This window comes from Lissotriton helveticus, chromosome 11, assembly GCF_964261635.1.
Source record: "Lissotriton helveticus chromosome 11, aLisHel1.1, whole genome shotgun sequence".
Lineage (NCBI taxonomy): Eukaryota > Metazoa > Chordata > Amphibia > Caudata > Salamandridae > Lissotriton > Lissotriton helveticus.
In genome coordinates, this window is record NC_136072.1 from 1,185,986,268 (window position 1) to 1,186,007,774 (window position 21,507).

At 46.4% G+C, this 21,507-nt stretch overlaps 1 protein-coding gene across 1 annotated transcript in view; it reads right to left on the reverse strand.

Annotated features, from left to right (window-relative positions):
* Positions 1-21,507, reverse strand: part of PIWIL1 (piwi like RNA-mediated gene silencing 1) — a 1,966,306-nt gene that overhangs the window by 417,742 nt on the left and 1,527,057 nt on the right. The window lies entirely within an intron of this gene.

Here is a 21,507-nt window from a genome sequence, read left to right on the forward strand (position 1 = left end):
CGACCGCCTATACGCTGTTAGAGAGGCTAGATGCACCTTAATAGAATTAAACTTGAAACCTGGTTTTGCCAGATATAACAAATAAGGAACAACTTCTTCTTCCTGACCCTTAATAGGATGATGACTATTTTGCATGCACCACAGATAGAAGCGCTTCCATTTACAGGCATAAGAATGTCTCGTGGAAGATCGTCTCGCTTCCTTCAGAATGGACATGCAGTCCTGTGGCAATCCTAGATGGCCGTATTGTATGACCTCAGGAGCCATGCTGTCAAGTTCAGTGACGGAAGGTTGAGATGATGAATCCTGTTCATTTTCGATAACCGGTCCGGCCTGCATGGCTGTCTCTTGTGAGTAGCCACTGACAGATGAAGCAGGTCCGTGTACCACCATTGTCTCGGCCAGTCGGGGCAATGAGGATCATTGTTGTTCACTAATGTGTCAGCTAGCTCACCACCTTCGGGATCAGCAGGAAGTGGTGGAAAGGCGTACACAAATTCCCAGTCTATCAAAAGGGCATTCCCTCTTGTTCCTGGACGGTAAAACCGCGAGAAGTCTTGGCATTTGGTGTTTTCGTCGTCCGCGAACAGATCTAAGGAGGGACGACCCCAAGACTGGAAGATTCCTTCGAGCACCTTGTTGTTTAGAACCCAGTCCTCTCTGTCTTCGAAATGCCGACTCAGCGCGTCCTCCCTCAGATTCTCTTCTCTTGGGAGGTGGACCACCGTGACCGACAATTTGCGAGCCAGAAGCCAATGCCAGATGCGCTGGGCCTCCAGTGACCGAGTCCGTGAGCGCGTTCCCCCCTGCTTGTTTAAGTAGTACATTGTGGTGGTTGTGAGAAGTTGGCCTGATATATGATGCTCACTAGTTCTAGTGATCACCTTGTATCAGTCCAAACAACCCTTATGGTGATTGGTTGTAAGTCAACCTTATAGACCAGCTATCCTAATGGTAGCATGGACAAAGCAATCTTAGGCTAAACTCTTTTGGCATGTGAAGCCAGCTGTTTTACCACAATATAACCCCATTGAATACCAGATGAAAGGACACCACACAGGTTGTTATGAAAATAAACAGTATAATTATTAATAACAACACCTCTGAACTCTTTATGAGACAAGAGGGCTACGCACATGACAATCTCTTAGGAGAAATACGATAAGTTGCACAAAATTACAATGGTGCCCTAGGGGCACGACAAACCATATACGAAGTAAATGGAATGTGAAAGTCAATAGAAGGAATGGAGCTGTCCAGAGGCTGTAGGATCGCTGGGACTACGCTATCCTAACTTTAGGTAAGTAATAGGAGGCCCACGGAACGCGTGTGCAGAGTGTGAACTCACACGCGAGATGCGTAACAACGCCTATGGACAGTACAGTTCAAGAAAAAGGTAAGTACGGACAATCCGGACTAGTTAGGACTAAAACGACTGTGGAACTGGACACTAGGAGAGTCAATCTACCCTTGAGCACCGAAATGCTCTTGTTACCTCACCCACGGGTGCATAGGTGCAAAGTCGTGTCGGGTTCCGGCGTTGAAGTCTATGGAGCCTGGAGGAAAAGATGCTGCAGGCGACCAGGAGGAAGATGTCCGGTGTGATCAAAGGGTGGATCAGAGATGCTGAATACCTGAAAGCAGAGGAGACAATGTTCACAGTCACTAGCCAGTGACTGGAGTGGAACCAGAAAGGAACCAGATGTCATCGTCGCGATCAAGTGAAGAGTGGACGCTTGACTCTGCAGCCACGTGGACCAGGAGGTGTCTTGGACAACCAGGATGGAGGCACGAGCTGTCCCACACAGGCTCTCGCTGTCGGCGGTGTTGGTTTCAGATTAGGCGTCAACAGGCCTTGGCAAAGGCAACCCACACGGTGAGTGGAAAAGGCGTTTGGTGCGGACTAGGAGAGTCCGGGGTGCCCCTCTTTTGAAAGGGAGCAAGGGCCAGTCTGGAGCAACCAGACCAGCAGTGAAGATTTTAAGGTTCGTCGTCTAAGAGGCCACTAGCCAGCCGGCAAGTGCCCAGACAACGCGTCGAGCAGCAAACAAGCAGAAGGGCCCCATGCAGATCTCGTGGAAGCTGGAGCTGCTCGGGGCTGGGGCTTCTCAATCCCCAAAGCATTTGGTCGAGTTTACCTCGGGAGTCGTGCTGGAAGCGAAGTGCAGGTTCTTTCAAGATGGCCGGTCCCACGTGTCTCAGCTTTGCTGCAGATGTGAGTTGAGGTCAGAGAAGTCTGTGAATCCGGGTCTCGTCGGGCTCTGAAGTCTGGATCCTCGAGGGAAGACGACAAAGTGAAGCCGCTGGACGCTTGGTGGTGCCTGCAGTTGCAGGGTGCCCACAAGGGAGATTTCTTCAGTCTTCTGTGGAGCAGAACGTCGAAGTCCAGAGTTTCTTCTTGTAGAGTAGTTCAGGATTAATCTAATTTGGAATGGGACCAGCTCCTACCTATATCCTGCTAAAGGGGGCTGCACTACTGACTAGGTCCCTCCCCTGGGTGGGACCAGGAAGGGGGGGTGGTTACACCCCCTATCCTTTGTCCGGTTTCGCGCCAGACTTGGGGGCTGGAGTGCCCCAGCAACTGGTTTGAACCGGTGTATGCGCAGGGCACCTTGTGTGCCCCAGGCATGTCTCATTCCTTTCAGGCCTCCCTACCTCAATACACAAAATCCTGTCTGGGGTGGTGCTAGCACCTCCCAAGGCAGGAGACCCTTTGTCCAGGCCTCCCTTGCTGGAAGGACTCCCAGCAGCAGGAGGCCAGACTTGTGTCTGTGGTGGCAGCATCCATTTTGTGATGCCAAGGCTCGAGTTAACTTTAACCGGAGTTCACAGTTACATACATACATGTCGTGCCCCTCTAGAAGGGTGGAATGCTACCCCCGTCGCCAGAATTGGCGAGGGGGTAGTATTCCAATTCGTATGACACCTTACTCGACATGTTTTGATAATGCTATACCAGAGTTAGCATTTAACCGCGAGGATTATAATGCACTTAAGAGTATATGGTATAGCGTTATCATGGAACAGCTATTAGGACTTGGTTCCGCAAGCTGCAGACGGGCTCAGCTCATGCCAGAGCACCATCTCACATAATTCCAAGCACTCTGCCTTCAGGATTGATAAGGCCTGCCATAGGAGTGACTGATAGGAATATATGTGTCCATTTTAGGGTTAGATATGGGTATACTACATCTATAGCAAAGGGTGATTACACCACCTTGCCCCAGCTGTCTTGCAGCCAGTTGTGTCAGTTTTAGATGGCCAGCCAGGGGTGGCATAATACATGCTTCAGCCCCTGGTAGGCCCTGGGTACACCTATGCCCTGGGTACCTAAGATACACTGTACAGGGACTGATAAGGTGGCCCAGTACCAATTGGTAAATGCACCTAAAGTACATGGTTGTCAATTTTAGTGAGAGAACAGCTAGGCTGTGGTTCTGATTAGCAGGCCCACAGCCAGGGAAAGTCGTAAACCAGTGAAGCAAAAAGCAAAAATCTGGGGTGACCATAGGATTGCAGACCCCACTTTAGTGTTGTCCGTTTGTACTAATATTGATGTTTCCTGAAGCGAGGGGAGGAACGCTTTGAGAGCCAGGTGGCCTGCTCTCAACTCCAGCATGTTGAAGTGATACGTACATTCATTGGGAGACCACAAACCTTGCACTTGGAGGTGACCCATGTGTGCCCCCCCAGCCTTGAAGAGAATCATCTGTGATCATGGTCTATGCAGGAGGAGGTTGATAGAACAGAATTCCCACCTGCATGTTCGGTTTCTTTGTCCACCATGGAATGGAAGCTCGAGCTGCTTCTGACAGAGTAATCCAATCGAACCAGCGAGCTGACTGTTGGTCCCACTTGTCCTCCAGATCCTGCTGAAGAGGACGCATCCGAAGCCTGGCATTCGGGACTAGAAAGATGCATGCAGCCATCGCACCAAGCAGGTAGGCAATATTTTGAACCTTGTGGCGAATTACCAGCTGACACTTTTGGGTTATTTAACACTGACTCTCCTCCGAAGGAAACACTTTTCCTACCTCGGAGTCTAGAAGAGCTCCTAGGATGTGAATCTTCTGGGTGGGTTGAGAGACAATTGCGGAAGTTGACATTTAACCCCAACCGATGACAGAGTTGGATGCAGGTTTGGAATTGATTCCTGACCGCGTCTGGGGAAGGACCTTTCAGTAGTCAATCGTCCAGATACGGGTACACGAAGACTCCCTTGCGGCATAGAGCGGCCGCTACTACTGCCACACACTTTGTGAATACCCGGGGAGCTGACTTCAACCCGAAGGGAAGGACCTTGAATTGGTAGTGATAGGTCCTCACCTGGAACCGCAGGAATCTTCTGTGTTTGTGGTGCACCAGGACATGGAAGTAAGCATCTTGGAGGTCCATCGAACAAATCCAATCTCCCTTCCTGAGATTCAGATATATTTGGTGAAGTGCCAACATGCGGATCTTTTCTTTTTTGATGTGCAGGTTGAGCGTTCTTAAGTCCAGAATGGGCCTGAATTCTGCCTTTAGTCCCTTTTTTCTGACCAAGAAATATCGGGAGTACACTCCCTTCCCCCTCTGAGCGATTGGAACCCTCTTGATGGCTGATTTTGCGAGAAGTATCGCTACTTACGTTTTCAATAAGGATGAGTTGATGACTTAAGGTTGGCCTTGGAGGGACGGGTGGAGGAAGGTGTTTGAAACGAAGACAGTACCGATTCTGAAGTGTAGTCAACACCCATCTGTCCTGAGTAATGCTTTCCCAATCTGACATATGATGCGCAATGCTTCCCCCCACTGGAGTGGTCAACTGCGCTGGAGGAAGGAAGGACTCATTGCTTTGGCTGGGACTTGTTGGAATTATTGCCCTGGAGTTGATTTACACCTCCTCTGGAATTTCGCTTGCCTCTGAATTGGGACTTCTGTTGCCCCTGTTGGTACTGACCGTTCTGCCATTGAGGGGTTTGAACCCTCTGTTTGGAAGGGCCATTGTTGTAGGAGCGGTACTTCCTCCGAAATTCCTTCTTCTTTTCAAGCCCTACGGCCTTAAGAGTGTCCAACTCTGATTTCATGCGTTGCATTTCCTCATCCGTGCTTGCCCCAAACAGTGATGTACCCGAAAAGGGCAAGTTCAAGATCCTAGCCTGAGCCTCAGGCTAACATGAAGGCGCAAACATGAAGATCTCCTCGCCGTCACTCCATGCGCATAGCCATGCACTGCAAGGGTAACTCCATCCGCCGCGGCGCCTATGATCTGATTGGAGACCTGGCTGCCCTCCAAAAGAATCTCCTCAAAATCTTTACGGTCCTCTTGAGGGAGCTTCTCAATGAACCTTTGGAGAGAATCCCACAGGGATCTGTCATACCTCCCCAAAAGGGTTTCCGCATTAGAGACTTTTGCTATCCTTATCCGGAGACACTGTGGATGAGGAAGCTACAGCACTGGATTTCTTCACTTGCGCAATGATCACAGAGTCTGGTGGTGGGTCAGACCTGAGGAAGAGTGGATCCTCCTCTGGCGAGCGATAATTTTTAAGAATCCTTGCTGGGGCAGCCTTTATAGTCGCTGGAGTAAGGAAGACCTCATTCACGGGATCTAGGATTCCAGGTACCAAAGGCAGCAGAGGCTTGGGTGCCGTTCTTTGATGCCAGGTCTCAAAGATCACAGAAGTCTTAACCTGTGGATTAGTCATGGACACTCTCAGTTTCTAAGCACCCCTGCCCAAAATGTCTTGAAAAGTGAAAATGTCATCTATACGGGATATTCTTGATGGAGGACTGTGTCAGAGTCGGAGAATAATCCCTATGAGAACGGTTCGTAGATGAAGAATTAGTCGGAGATCTACAAGCCCGTCTCCTGCTCCTATACCTCTATCTTCACCTACTGGAGCGCCCTCGGGAGCGCGATCTCTCCCTGGGTCGGGAGACTTGTTGGTCCCGATGAGCTTGAAACCTGGCTGCTGCCTGGAGCCCAGTGATGCAGAGGCCTACACCATCTTGGAGATAGCCTGATGGAAGGAGACTTCTGGGTGCGCTCTCTCACTGGCAAAAGTGCCGGAGGAGGCAAATCCGTTTGCCCATGAAGCGAATGAGCAGGAGAATGTCTGGACCTCTCACTACCCGAGGAGTAGAGGATCACATCTGAAGATCGTCCACGGTGAGATGGGGAGCCATTAGAGGATGATGACAAACTCACCGGAGACCCACCTCTGGGATGGTGTCTGGAGGTAGACCTTGTGCGACTTCTTGAAGCACCTTCGTCCGATATTCTTTTCCTCTTAGCCGGAGGACTCCTACGCACTGAGGAATGTTCCACCTCCGCAGCTGAAGCCGATCTTGTAGACCTCTGCTGTGGTGTAAGCATGAACCTGATCCGAGGGTTGACTAGCTCTCTCCTGAGCAGTCTGCCCCGAAGGTGACCTCCCCATAGATCTTGGAGGAGAGACTTGCCTCGAAGATATATCTTTTGACGTCGACCCATGCTGCTGCGACAACGACGGGGACCCGCTCGATGTCGAACGCCGTTGAACAGGCGTCGACGGAGGCTGCTTCAAATTCGAACGTCGACGCTGAGACGTCAACGGGGATCTTCTCGACTTCGAGCGTTGATGGTGCGACGGCGAGGGAGGATGCCTCGACGTCGGGCGTCGCTGGCCAGATGCCGACGGAGGGTGCCTCGGCGTCGAACACCGATGGCGGGGCGTCGACGGAGAGTGCCTCGATGTCGAACGCCGATGACTAGGCGTCGACGGAGGATACCTCGACGTCGAACGCCGATGAATAGGCGTCGACGGAGGGTGCATCGAGCTCGAACGCTAAGGACCTGGCGTCGACGGAGGAAGCCGCGACGTCGAAGACTGGTGATGATGGTTCACGCCGGCTGTCTCGACTTCGAGCTCCTTTGCTCCAACGGAGACCTTTCTCTCGATGCTGCACGCCCCGTAGACTGCAGCAGAGATACCTTGCTTCTCAACGCTAAAGTCTTCATCGTCTTCGCAGTCGGCCTCTTCGACGCCGATCCCGACGCCAAAGGAGAACAAGTCGGGACTTCTCTCGATGTCGATCGCGTCCTGCACTTCTTCTGCCTCTTAGGAGACCTACCTCTCTCAGAGAGACCATAAATACAAATTCTCCCCCTATCTTTTAGAGTTCTCCTTGATAAAGTCTTGCAGTGTTCACAAGTACTCGCAGAAAGGAAAATCAGGGAGGCAGAGGATACACACAGGATGTGTGTCAGTCTTGGCCTTCTACCCACAGGGAGGGCAGTTGTCAAAGAGAAGGCATTTAAAATTGCCTTTTTCAGATTAAAAAAAGATAGCACTAACACTATGCCCAAAAGACGTCGAGTGAAAGTAAAAATTGTAGAAATTCTCTAGTATTTTTTGACAGAAAGTCAAAAAGAAAGGGAGCTGTTGAACCAGGGTCCTGACTGAAGGAGCCGTAAAGAACAACTGACCTAACTGTCACCCCCTGAGGCATGATGGGAAGCCAGGGGACATGGTTGCCTTAAAGGCACGGTGCCAGTTTTTGTTGAAAATGGTTTCATTTTCTATGCTATTGCTGTTCAATGCAGCCTGTGGCTAAAATGTATATTTATTGGCAATTTACAAGATTTATGAGTCTTTAGCCCATTAAAACACAGAGTTCAAGGGCTATTTGGCCTAATGTGTTTTTTGTTTCATTGCTAATTCAGCATATGTATGATTATTTACATTGTTTAGCTTCATTTTTGGGGCTGCATTGGTGTGAGAAAAAATTATATATGTGCATATATATTTGTGGAGCTATTTACATGTAATTTACATATATATTGCATGGCAAAACAGGAATATTCCTTTGCAGTGTGGCCAGATGGAGAATTGAGACCACTGTCAGGAGAGTTTAAGGCCACATGGTTGTCTGAAGTTTTAAGGAAACGATTTTCGATGTAAACTTGTACTGCGTTACCAGCATGTGGCTCCTGGTCAGAATGGGATTGTAGAAGAGGTCAGGTCGATGGAAGTTTCAATCAAAGTCATGGAGGATTCTCTTCAGAATCCAAATGAACTATATGTTCCCCCTCCAGCATTAGGACATTGCTGCTGGCATTGACTTACGAGGAAGCACCAGGATCAAAAGGCAGAATCAGAATTCACAGATCCGCACCAGCGGCAACCTTCCGGAGGCAGTCTCGTATTAATTGGACTCCAAGACAGACGAAAGGCCTTCAAAAGTTACCAAAAAAATCACAAAGTCTTGGATCTGCAAAGGAATCACCTAGTAGCTCTGGCTGGATCAGGACTAGTGTTGAAGTTAGATCTATGAAGGATGACTGAAATCTGGAGGTACCCAAACATAAAGGAAAATGCTACTTACCAGTATGTATCTGTTCTTGGCATGTAGAGCTGCAGAGTTGCACACTATGCATAGATTGCCACCTAGTGTTGGGCCCGGATGTTTGCAGTTTGTTTTGTAGAAATGTCTTTGGAAGTCACGGGATAGGTGACTCCTCCTTTGGATGATACTGCGCCTGGTCATTGGCTCCACCCCCAGATTGTTTTTCGCCATTAGGGAAGTGATGGAGCTGTATAAGAGATAGTGATGTCCATGTCATATGTATCTAATTGAGATACTGGAACAGATAAAGGTAGCCGGGGAGGCGGGTGGGCGTGTGCAATTCTGCAGCTCTACATGCCAAGAACAGATGCATACTGGTAAGTAGCATTTTCCGTTCGAGGCATATGAGCTGCAGATTGCACACTATGCATAGATTACATAGCAGTTCCCACACCTAGCGGCGACCACCAGTATCAGTTGCAGTTGTTTGAAACAGAGTGTTTAGTACAGCCTGGCCCACAGTGGCTTGTTGTTTAGTTTGCACATGTACACAGTAGCGATTTGTGAATGTGTGCGGTGTAGACCATGTAGCTGCTTTGCATATATCATCAAGGGGAATGTTCCCTAAGAATGCCATTGAATCCCCTTATCTTCCTGTTAGAATGGGCTTTTGGTGGGATTGTTAATGTACGCTTGGCTTTTTGAGAACATATTTGTATATATTTAACAATCCACCTAGCGATCCCTGATTTTGATATGGGATTGCCTTTATGTGGCGGTGAGAAAGACACAAAAAGTTGTTTTGTCTTACGAAAAGATTGTGTCCTTTCAATGTAGTACAGCAATGCTCTCTTGACATCTAAAGTGTGTAGAGCTCTTTCTGCGACTGTTTGAGGCTGCGAGAAAAATACGGGCAGCTCAACAGACTGATTTAGATGAAATGGTGAAATGACTTTTGGAAGGCATTTTGGATTAGTACAAAGAACCACTTTGTTATGATGCATTTGTAGAAAGGGTTCTTGAATGGTAAATGATTGTAGTTCACTAACCCTCCTGAGGGAAGTAATGGCTACTAGGAAAGCTACTTAAAAATTGCAATTCACATGTATGTAATGGTTCAAAGGGAGGTCCCATTAACCTTGTGAGAACCACATTTAGATTTCACACTGGTGCAGGTGGAGTTCTGGGAGGAATTATTCTTTTGAGTCCTTCCATAAAAGCTTTAATAGCTGGCACTCTAAAAAGAGATAGATGTTGTCTATTTTGCAAGTATGCTGCAATGGCTGCAAGGTGTAATCTGACAGACGTGTAGGCTAAGTTACACTTTTGAAGGTGCAATAAACATCCAATTATGTGTTGAATGGACACATCTAAGGTATTCATTTGGTTTTTGGGCAGTATATGACAAACCTTTTCCACTTAGCATAGTAGCATGCTCTAGTGGTGGGACGTCTAGCTTCTTTAATAATGTTCATACATTCAGGGGGAAGGTTGAGGTAACCAAACTATGACCTCAGGAGCAAGATCGCTAGGTTGAGCTGAACAGGGTCCGGGTTTCTGATCTCTCCATGGTTCTGTGTTAATAAGCGTGGAGATAGGTTTAGTTTTTGGTGTGGTACTACAGACATATGCAACTGTGTGGTGTAACACGATTGTCTGGCCCTAGTTGGAGCGACTAGGATGAGCGTCCGGGAATGTTGTTGCAGTTTGCGTACCACTAACGGAAGTAGTGGGAGAGGAGGAAAAGCGTACGCAAATAGTTCTGACCAGTTCATCCATATCGCATTGCCTTTGGACAATGGGTGTGGGTATCTGGCAGCAAAGTTTGGGCATTTTGCGTTTGTGGGTGGCAAAGAGGTCTATCTGAGGTTGTCCCCAAATCTGAAAGAACGGATGAAGAACTTGTGATGGAAGACTGAAACCCCTAACCTGCGCAGATGAGCTGCGACCACCGCCATCACCTTTGTGAACACCCGTGGGGCGCTGGTAAGGCCGAAGGGGAGCACGGTATACTGGAAGTGCTCGTGGCCAACCGTCAACCACAGGTAGCGCCGGTGGGCCGGGGATGAGGAAATAAGCGTCCTGAAAGTCCAACGCTACCATCCAGTCTCCTGGGTCCAGGGCAGCTAAGACCTGAGCCAGTGTCAGCATCTTGAACTTCTCCTTCCGGAGGAAGCCGTTGACGTTCCGTAGGTCCAAGATAGGGCGTAGGCCCCCTTTGCCCTTCTTGGGTACCAGAAAGTAGTGGGAGTAGCAACAACACCCTATTTCTGGCACAGGAACGCGCTCTATGGCCCCCTTGGCATAGCCGGCGTCGATGTCTTTTTTGGTGCCGGTAAGTTGGCGCCGGCACCATGCGAAGGCTGACTCGAGCGGGAGTCGCCTGAAGGCTTAATTGGCTTCTTCGCCGGGCCCGAAGGTGGGGCAGTAGAAGCTGAGTGTCGTTGTGCACCTGAGCGAGTGGGTGTCCCCGGGGCCTTCTTTGGGGGTGTCGAGGAAGGGTTGGGGTCGACGGTCTTACTTACAACCCGTTGCGCGCTGGAGTGATGTTCTCGACATCCGAATCTTCTTCCTGTTCGAAACCGCTGTCGACGTCTTGTTGTTCTGGAACATTGACGCCTTAGTCAAAGATGTCGTCCGGAATGGAAGTTGAAGATCGAGCCATAGTTCTTCTCGCTCTTCGTTCCCGGATAGTCTTTTTGGAGCGGAAAGAGGCACAAGATGAGCAGTCGTTTGCCTCATGCTCCGGAGAAAGGCAGAGGTTACACACCTCGTGGAGGTCGGTGTGGGGAAACTTCGACCCACATTGAGGACACTTTTTCAAGGGAGTCCTTTCCATGAGCTGGAGTCGAGGCATAGCTAGGCCCGAAGGCCGTCGATGACGACCGGAATCGAGGTATTCGACGTTGAAGAGTAGCATCGAGTGGAGAACCATTCGAAACTTATTTTCTGGAAGTTGGTGAGGATTGCGCGCTGAAGGAATTCGGTTTCAACACAGAGCGCTGGAAACACATCCGAGCCCGGTGGCGGAAAAAAACAATCTGGGGATGGAGCCGATGACCATGCGCAGTATCATCCAAAGGAGGAGTCACCTATCCCGTGACTCCTAAAGACTTTTCAACAAAACAAACTGCAAACATCCGGGCCCAACACTAGGTGGCAATCTATGCATAGTGTGCAATCCGCAGCTCATATGCCTTGAATACTAGTTATTTACCGGTACACTATGGTTCTCCAGTATTATCTTTCATAGATTCACATGCTTGTATTTTCCCCGTCGTCATGGTGGGTGTCTCCTGGTAAAAAGAATAACCACAGCAGTAGAAGAAAAAAATGTCTGGAAACCATAGAGGAACATAACATTAGGCAACCTCTCCTCCTCATTATGTGGTCCAAACCACAGCCAATCAGCTGCCAGCCCCAATAAACACAATCCCCAGCAGAGCCACCATACCTCAGATTTCCAACAGCCTTCGTGAGTGAGCTACGGAAGAACCAGAGATAAAGGCGGTCTCCCTAAGAAGAAACGGGGAGGTAGGCGGGCCCCATGTGAATCTATGAAAGATAATACTGGAGAACCATAGTGTACAGGTAAGGACAGGGGTGGGGAATTCCTATCTCCCGACGCCCGAGACATCTAGATTTCTTAGGAGGGCAAGAAGTTTTAATTAGCATTTTGTCCAAAGGACAAGTAGACAGTTTATTGGTGCTGGGGCCCGCACTTTCATTTCCCCAGAGCAGAACAACAGAGATAAAGCAGAGCTCAAAGTTGCAGCCAGCTCCATAAGCTTGGGTGGCCCCCAGGCCCGCCCCTGTTCCTTTTATTTTCTTTGAGCATGAGACAAACAGCGTGCTTCTGCAGCTCCAGAACACTCACAGCACTGTCATGTAAGAGGCTGCCTTATCTGCCTCTTGGCCCCTTGCTCTGACTTGAACTCTATGACCCCTGCGTTTTAATGCCTGCTCCACTCTTGGGCCTCATGCCAAGAGCAGTGCTTTCCCTTCTCATGCACCTCGTGCCCCCCCCTTCTTTGCACTTTTCCTTTCCTGTACACTTTATGTTTCACCCGGTGCCTAAACCTGCTAACACCGCCTCTCTGACAGCCCGGACCTGCTCCCCTTGGCCCCTCGTTTTCTCAGTCATTCAGGGCGTACATTAAAGCTCATAAGTTTCTCCATGAGGCTTCCATGCAGTCCTAAAGCCACCCCCATTTCTGTCCTTGCACTGGGCCTCTCATCTCACTTTGTGCATACACCAGGGGCATTTTGAACACACTGCCATAGCAACTACAGCAGCTGTGGAGTTCTTGATGGGCCTCTTCAGTCTGCAGGTCTGCACACAAAGGTCCATAATGGATTTGAAAGGGGTGGGTGGATGAGTGATAGGGTGGATGAATAGATGCATGGATGAATGAGTGAAAGGGTGGATGGATAGATGCATGGAAGAATAAGTGAGGGTGGATGTATAGATGCATGGATGAATAAGTGGAAGGGTGGATGGGTAGATGCATGTATGAATGAGTGAAAGGTTGGATGGGTAGGTGCATGGATGAATGGTGGAGTGAAAGGGTGGATGGATAGATGCATGAATGAATGAGTGAAATGATGGATGTAAGGAAGGATGCGTGAAAGAATGGATGGGCAAAGGTGAAAGGATGGATGGCTGAGTGGATGGATGGGGTGAAAGTGGATGGATGGGGTGAAAGTGGATGGATGAGTGAAAGTGGATGGATGGCTGAATGAAAGGGGGATTAATGGGTGAGAGATAGAGTAGATGAATGGATGGATGGGTGAATCGGTGGGTGGTTAGGTGGCTAGCTGGGTGGAAGGGTGGATGGATGGGTGGATAGTTGAGTGTAAAGGTGGATGGAGGGATTAGTGAAAGGGTGGATGGATATATGAGCGAAATGGAAGATTGATGGGGTAAAAGGGTGGATGGATGAGCTAAAGAATAAATGGAGGAAGTGAAAGGGTGGAAGGATATACAAGTGAAAAGGAGGATGGGTGTATGAGCAAAAGGAGGGATGAGTGAAAGGGTGGATGAATATGAGCGAAAAGGAGGATGTGTGGGGTGAAAGGGTGGATGGATGAGCAAAAGGATGGATGAGTGAAAGGAAGGCGGGATGGATGAGTTTGATAGATAGGTTTGGAGATGGAAGGATAGGTATGAACAGGGGCTTCGTGAACACCCCACTTTAGCAGCTACTGTAGAGGTGGAGCTCTTGATGGGCCTCTTCTGTCTGCAGCTCGACAGACAAAGGCTCATAATTAATGTGAAAGGGTGGGTGTGAGTGAAAGGATGGATGAATGTGTGAGTGAGTGTAAGTGTTGCTGGCTAAATGCATGGATGAATGAGTGACAGGGATGGTTGAGTGACGGGGATAGTGGATGGACAAAGGATGTTATAATGAAGGAAAAGCTGAATGGATGGATGGGTTACAGGGTGTATGGATTAGGGAGCGAAAGGATGGATGAGTGTAAAGGATAAATGGATGAGTGGAAGGATGGATTGATGGGTTGGTAGAAGGGTGGGTGGATGGATGGATGAGTGAAAGGGTGGATGGATGAGTGAAAGGATGGATGGATGAGTGGATGGATGGATAGATGAATGGAGGGAAAGGGTGGCTGTATGGATGAGCGAAAAGATGGACAGATGGCTGAAATGGTTAGGTTTGGAGATGGATGGGTGGGTTTGGATATTGATGAGCAGATGGACTGACAAATCAACAGATGGACGAACATATTGGTGAAAGGCTAATGGATGAAAGAATGGATGACCATGTAAAAGATGAAATGCTAGATATCAGTGGATGAAAGGATGAATGGATGGATGCTTAGATGGAAGAGACAGAGCAATTCTGGAGAGGACTCCAGTGACTTTTTTCGCTTGCTTGGTGGCATAAGAGCTTTGGATCAAAGTGGGGGGGTATTTCAATTTTCTGGTTACTCACTTGGCCTGCACTATGCTCCTTTCTCTACCTGGGGATTATCAGGTAGGTGTGGTGCTGTTCGCCAGCACGTTCTTACTAGACAGGCAGTATTTGGTCTCATAAAGGCCTCATTGCCATAGACATTCCTGGTACTGAACAAAACTACTTTGTAAAAGAGCAGAATGTTGTCACACACAATGAAAGAATTGAGTGTTCCCTGGGTTATTAATTCAAATGGGGAACCAAATCATTCATTCATCTCATTATATTGTCGCTCAGCCTATTCATCAACCCTGTGCTATAGTAGAACCACAAAAACATAGATTTTGTGTACAAAACTTCAGAATCTTTATTATAAAAAAAATTTTGTTTAAAAAGTATTCAATACATTATAAAACATAAATTCTCCACAGATAGTTAAAAACAATTTCCGTCTGTTCAGTAGTGCCTAGGTTTCGGTATTTTTTTGGTCAAATACATAGGCACAAGATGTACAGATTAACACACTTTCCAAAACATCAAATTACAATAAAAATAATTTTAAAATATACACATTTAATACATCCCCTGGTACCCCGCAGGGGATGTATTAATTGTGTATATTTTTATACTATAGCACAGGGTTGATGAATAGGCTGAGCGACAATATAATGAGATGAATGAATGATTTGGTTCCCCATTTGAATTAATAACCCAGGGAACACTCCATTCTTTTTTTGCAATATTACCCTGTTCCTGTGGGTGTTACTAGAAGGGTACTCTCTTTCCTTTTTAACTAGTCATACACAATGAAGCCAGCCGATAGATAGGATGAGAAAGCATTTAAATAAAAACAAAAAGTCTTGGTTAACTCAGATTGAATTAGGGGCTCAAATGTTAAAGTAAGTCACAAAAGTGCACCCAGGATATATGTCCTTATATTAAAGCAGATTTACGTTTTTCATGAATTCACATGAATTTCCTTAAGTAGGCCAGGAAACCGTAATTCTACAAAATATTTGCGAATTGCATTTTAGCATGAGCAAAGATAAATTTTCCCCTAGTGGAAATCTGAGTGTTTACAAGTTAACTTTTCCTCGAACCACATTTTCCCAGCCCTGGAAGAAACTTTACTTCTGCCGTTGTCAGGGGTAGTAAATTTCCAACCTTTCTCAGTATGGGAAAAGATTAGAGAAAAGCTAGTGAAAACCCCCAAAAGTCAAATCCTTTTATAGTATTAGCCTGACATTAACCAGAGAGGCTACTATCAGAGCTCTTCTATATTGAGATGGCTGCCATTATTTTACGGCGCACTATGTGGCACCAAAGGGACAAGTGGATTTTGTTACAGGACAAGTAGATTTATGAAGCTACTTGTCCTTTGGACAAGTACATATTTCATTAAATTCCACACCCCTGAAGGAACTAGTTTTTACTCCAGTATTGAATTTTTCATAGATTCACATGCTTGTATCCAAATAGATAGTAATCATTTTTCCAAAAAGTGCTTCTAGGCTAGACCCCTTTGTCTCAGGGCTCTGCTGTCTTTTTTTTTTTTTTTTTAAAGAAAGGACTAAGAATTTTGCAACAGCTTTTTACAATTGAACTTATCTATCTATACACACAATTACATAATTAACAAATTGCAAAGTGAGAAAACAAGTACCTTAGTGAAACAGGTGCGGCAGAACTGCTTGACCCACTGCTGAACTGCTTTCAACTCTGTGTCCAGACAATAATGTCTGGTAAATGTATGCACATTCGACAAAGCTGCTGCTCTGCAAATGTCTGGGAGCGAGACGCCTGCCATTAATGCTGTTGAAGTTGCCATCTTTTGAGTAGAATGAGCACGCACTCTTGTGCACAAGGGCTTTCAAGCTTTTTCATGACAGAAGACTATGGCGGATGCAATCCATCTGGAAATGGAGGTTCTTGAGAGCTAAACCTTTCCTTGGTCCGGAATAAGCTATGAACAATTGATTTGATTTACAAAATGACTGTCTTCTCTATGTAAAATTTTAGACATCTCCCAATGTCCAAAGTGTGCAAAGACTTTTCTGCTGCGGTGGAAGGGTTCTTGAAATATTTAGGCAAGACCACAGGTTCATTGAGATGAAAAGATGAAGGAATTTTAGGGATAAACTTCAGATTTGTTCTGAGTACTACCTTATCGGATCTCAACTGTAGTAATAGATCCAGAATGGAGAAGGCTTGGATCTCGCTGACTCTCCTTGCTGAAGTGAGAGCATTAAGTAAGGCTACTTTCCATGAAATAAATTGCAACTCAGCTTTGTGAATTGGTTCGAAAGGCGCTCTCATGAGCTGCGACAAGACCGTGTTGAGCTGTCAAGGAGGCGGTGGATGTTAACTTGGAGGAAATTTCCTGAATAAACGTTTTAGGAATTCTTTAATTAGTCTATGAGACCAAAGTGACGGACAGTCTGCACATCTGCGGTACCTGGAGATTGCTGCAAAATGAACTTTTATTGAAGTATGAGAAAGTCCAGATCTGGCTAGCTGAAGCAGATATGGGAGAATTTGCTCTGGAGAAGACTTAAAAGGATGTACATTATTTGAAATACACCAGTTACAAAATCTCTTCCATTTTGCTGTATATTTCTTGTTAGTAAACATTGCTGTAGAACTCGCCAGTATTTCACAACATTCTTAAGGAATATCTAGTGACTGAAATTCATGTTCATAAGGTACCAAGCTGATAATCTTAGAGCGGTCAATTGTGGGTGAAGAACTTTGACCTGGTTCATGGAAATCAAATTCTGGATTAATGGAAACTGTATCCTGGGTTCCACCAACAATTGGAGAAGTTCCGTGTACCAAAACTGTCTTGGCCAAGCTGGGGCTATTAATATTATGTGGCATGACTCTGAACTCATCTTTCTCAATATCTTTGGAATTAGAGAGAATGGTGGAAACGCATAAGCGAACATCCCTGACCAACGAACATTTAGAGCATTTCCTCTAGATCCTTTTTGTGGAAATCTGCTTGGGAAATGTTTGCATTTCTTGTTGCTCCAAATTCAGCTTGCCCCATAGATTGAATATTCGAAGAAGTTGGTCTAGATTCAGTTCCCACTTGTGGCAAATGGCAGATCTGCTTAACGAATCTGCCCTTGTGTTGTCCACTCCAGGAACATGTTCCACCTGTAGAGTAATGTGATGCAAAAGCCAATTCCAAATTTGCTGGGCTCGAGCAGACAGGGGCTTTGACCTCGTGCCACCCTGTTTCAGAAGATAAAACATTATTGTTGTACTGTCTGTCTTTACCAGGACCGAAAAGAGCCACGAATTCTGGGAACAAAGACCTAGGAAAACTGCTTTCAATTCCAAAAGATTGATGTGTAGTTTTGCCTCTCGAGGTGACCAATGACCTTGAATCTCTAGGTCTTGCAGGTGCACTCCCCAACCCTGTAATGAAGCATCTGATGTCATGACGTAACGGGGAGATTGAGGTTCGAACAGAAGGCCCTTTGTCAAGTTGCTCCTGATACCTCACCATGACATTGCTCGTTTGATCTGAGCGTTGATGATGAGTTTGTCCTCGAATTAACCTAGGGCTTGAACCCATTGCTTGTCTAGGGATTCTTGCAGTGGTCTCAAAAACAAACGACAGTTGGGAACTTATGGGATGAAGCATGACATCATTCCCAGTAAAGACTTGAAGATCCTGATTGAAGTGGACCTTTTTGATTTTATTGATGCTGTCAAATTTAAAATCTTTGTTATGCGTTGCTCTGAGGCAAAAGCTTTTGCTTCCTGAGTTTTTAATAGCACTCCGAGGATTTAGATTGATTGTGTTGGAGTAAGGAAAGACTTTTCCCTGTTTATCCGAAGACCTAATTTTTGGAAAAGAACCATACAAATTAGTAGAGACTGTTGCGTCTCCTGGTATGATGCACCTTTTATCAGCCAGTCGTCCAGATATGGACAAATTTGGAGACCTTGTTGCCTAAAATGTGCTGCGATTCGTGCCATACATTTTGTGAAAACCCTTGGGGCAGATTTGAGGCCGAAGGGCAATACTTTGAACTGGTAATTGCGCCTGCCACCATGAACCGCAGATACTACTTGTGTTTTTTGTGGATTGGGATATGGAAATATGCATCCAAGAGGTCTAAAGAAACCATATAATCTCCCTTGCGAAGTACAAGGAGGATTTACTGTAAGGACAGCATGCGGGACGAGATTCCCTTTATGTATTTGTTCAGGTTTCTGAGGTCCATTACCTGCCTTCATTTGGTAGACTGCTTTTTCTTTATTAGGAAAAAGTGTGAATAGAATCCTGTCCCTTGCTGTTCTGGTGGAACTTCTATTGCCCCTTTCATAATGAGAGTTAAAATTTCCGTTTTGAGGGCTGATCAATGGTTTTGATTTCTGTAGATAGGTGGGCTATTTGGAGGTGTTTGTGAATTCCAGGGTGTGACCATGTGTTATGATATCTAACACATTTGTCCGATGTTATTGATTACCGATAATTTTGAAACTGAGAGAGGTAATAGAACTGTTTGAGATGAGACAGGGCCGGTGGCGCCTGAAGAACGTCACTGTCTTCGACCAGTCATGCGCCTGTCCTCTTGCAGCAGATTTTCTCCTTCATTGCTGTTGATATGATGTGTTAGAGGACCAATGCTGCTGATTGTTGGAGAACTGACGGTACCGCTGTTGATAAGGCTGGTACCTGTTCGATTGAAAAGCGGAGCATTGCTGGTATTGTCCTCTTGATCCTCTGCCACGAAAATATAGAAAGCGGCCTTGTTGTAAAGACCCCAGGGCTCTAGCTGTGTCAGAGTCTGCTTTTATTCCTTGAAGCGCCTTATCAATGTGCTTCCCGAACAGGCTTACTCCATCAAAAGGCATGTCCATGATTGTTGATTGGACCTCAGCCATCCATGCCTACGAAGAGCCACCGCTCCAGCCATTTGACGAAATCCTTCGGACACAATATCCATAGCTACATTAATTGACTCAGACGCTGCTCTGGCTCCACCGTGAAGAATGGTAGTTGCTTCCTCTTTTTTGTCCTCTGGGAGATGGGACAGAATTGGTGCGATGTCTGACCACATCTGCCTATTGAATCTACTGATTAAAGCCAGTGCATTTGCTGCTTAGTTAGAATCTGCCGCCATAACAGCAAAGTGTTTTCCTATACTATCCATTTGTTTACCTACTTTATCAGTAGGAGCCACACAGGCAGTCACCGGATTTTTGGAGCGCCTCTGTGCTGCTTGCGTAACAACTGACTAAGGACGAGGATGTCCAATAAGGCATGCTGGGGTTCTCTCAGGAGCACAGTATTTCTTTTCAATTTTTGGAATTGAGGCTGGAACTGAGGCCGGATTTTTGATTAATTTCAGTCTTTCATCCCTTATATGCTGTATTATCGGGATAGCTCTTACTGACCTTCGAGATGATTCTTTAAAATCAAAGAAAACACATTTTTTTTACAGGTATTGTAAGTTCAAATCTCTATGCGGCTTTCTCAATCAGGTCATGGAAACTGGCTATATCCTCTGGTGGAGAACTCGCTTGAGGTAACGGTGACGAAGGAGAAGTTGGAACAATGTATTGATCCCATTCCTCCCCAACTAGGTCATCATGGGGAATCTCTCCTTCTGCTTGGTCTTCATGCTCACTCTCCATTAGGTCAACCCTAATAGTTATTATTTTAGGGGTGTCTATTCTGTGCACTGGAGGCGGAGATTGAACCACTGGTGTTTCAGCTACAGTTTGAGGAATACTCCCAGGAGCAGAGGCTGAAGCCTCCGGAAAACGGCGATAACTGTCAATCATGTGCCTCAAATCAGAGATTAAGGATAAAGGCACGACATAGCCTCTTCCTGAATATTAGGACTCACTTCTTCCTTCTCTTCATAATTATATGCCTGATGGAATGACTCATATCGCTTTGAACCTTGAACTGGACGATCTTAAAAGACAATTGCTCCTGAACTTCGTGAGAATCATCATTTCCTGATTATTGACTTTTAATGTGTAGTTGAGAGGGGCTATAGGCTGCTCCACAAGGACCTTCATCCTCAGATTATTGGCAACCTAGAATTGTGGATGGCAGAAGTGGAGAAATTTGGGGTGTTGAAAATTCTGCTTTTTTGCCAGTCGACGAGTCTGTCAACGGTGTAAATCGCTTAATAGAGCTGAAGGTTGAAGTTTGTCGTCGTTGGAGATATAAAAACTGTCACAGTCGACGATTTGCTAGTCGGTGACGGGATCGTCGCCGGAATCGCGAACGGGATAGTCGACGGAATCGTCATAGACGTAGATGTTGACGAAGGTCTAACTCACCGTTGACGGAGTCGTCATCGTAATCGCTGTCGACGGAGTCGTCGACGAGATCGTCGTGGGGGTCGTCGACACCTTCATCAGCAATCTGACAGGAATTTCTTTAGTTTTCAACGGAGGCAATGACGACGGAGTCTTCTTTTCAAAGGTAGACTTGTGAGGAGTTTGAGGAAGAGAAGAAGATTCACCTTCTTTGATTTTTCCTGATTTTTGTCTCTTGATCTCCTTTCTGCTCAGAGGACTCTCTCTTGTATTTTCTAGAGGAATGTCCTTTAGCATCTCCATCAGACTCAGTCTGCTGCTTTCTTCTTCTGAAGCCAAAGTAATAGGCGTGCTTCCCTGTCCTTAAGTGTTTTAGCAGAGAAGGTACGACAATGTTTGCAGTCCTTAGAACATGCTTGGGATACAAGCAGTACAAGCATTCCTTATGTGGGTCCTCAGAAAATAATCTGGCTTTTCCACAGGATCTGTAAGATCTGAAAAGTCTTTTTAGAGCCTTCAGACATTTTTAAAGAAATAGGATGGAAAATCAGTACCTCACTTCCAACTGTAGAAGGTCAAAAGTTCAGCAAAGAACAAACTGAGCTCAGCTCAGGGAGACTCCTCCTTACACGAAAGTGGTTGGAAATCTGAGGTATGGTGGCTCTGCTGGGGATGGTGTATCTTGAGGCTGGCAGCTGATTGGCTGTGGTTTGGACCACATAATGAGGAGAGGTTGCCTAATGTTTAGTTCCTCTACTGCTGTGGTTATTCTTTTTACTGGGGGACTCCCACCAGGACGATGGGGAAGATACAAGCATATGAATCTATGAAAGATTCAATACTGGAGAACCATGGTACATCTCCTGACACAATGGTGTCAAAAAGGGAAGCCATGTTTGGACTTCTTGTTTTTTTGGGGGGGTTTTTTGACTGATGATTTTGAGATGGATGATGTCTCTCTGGAATGGCCTCAGGACTGAGAACATGACCA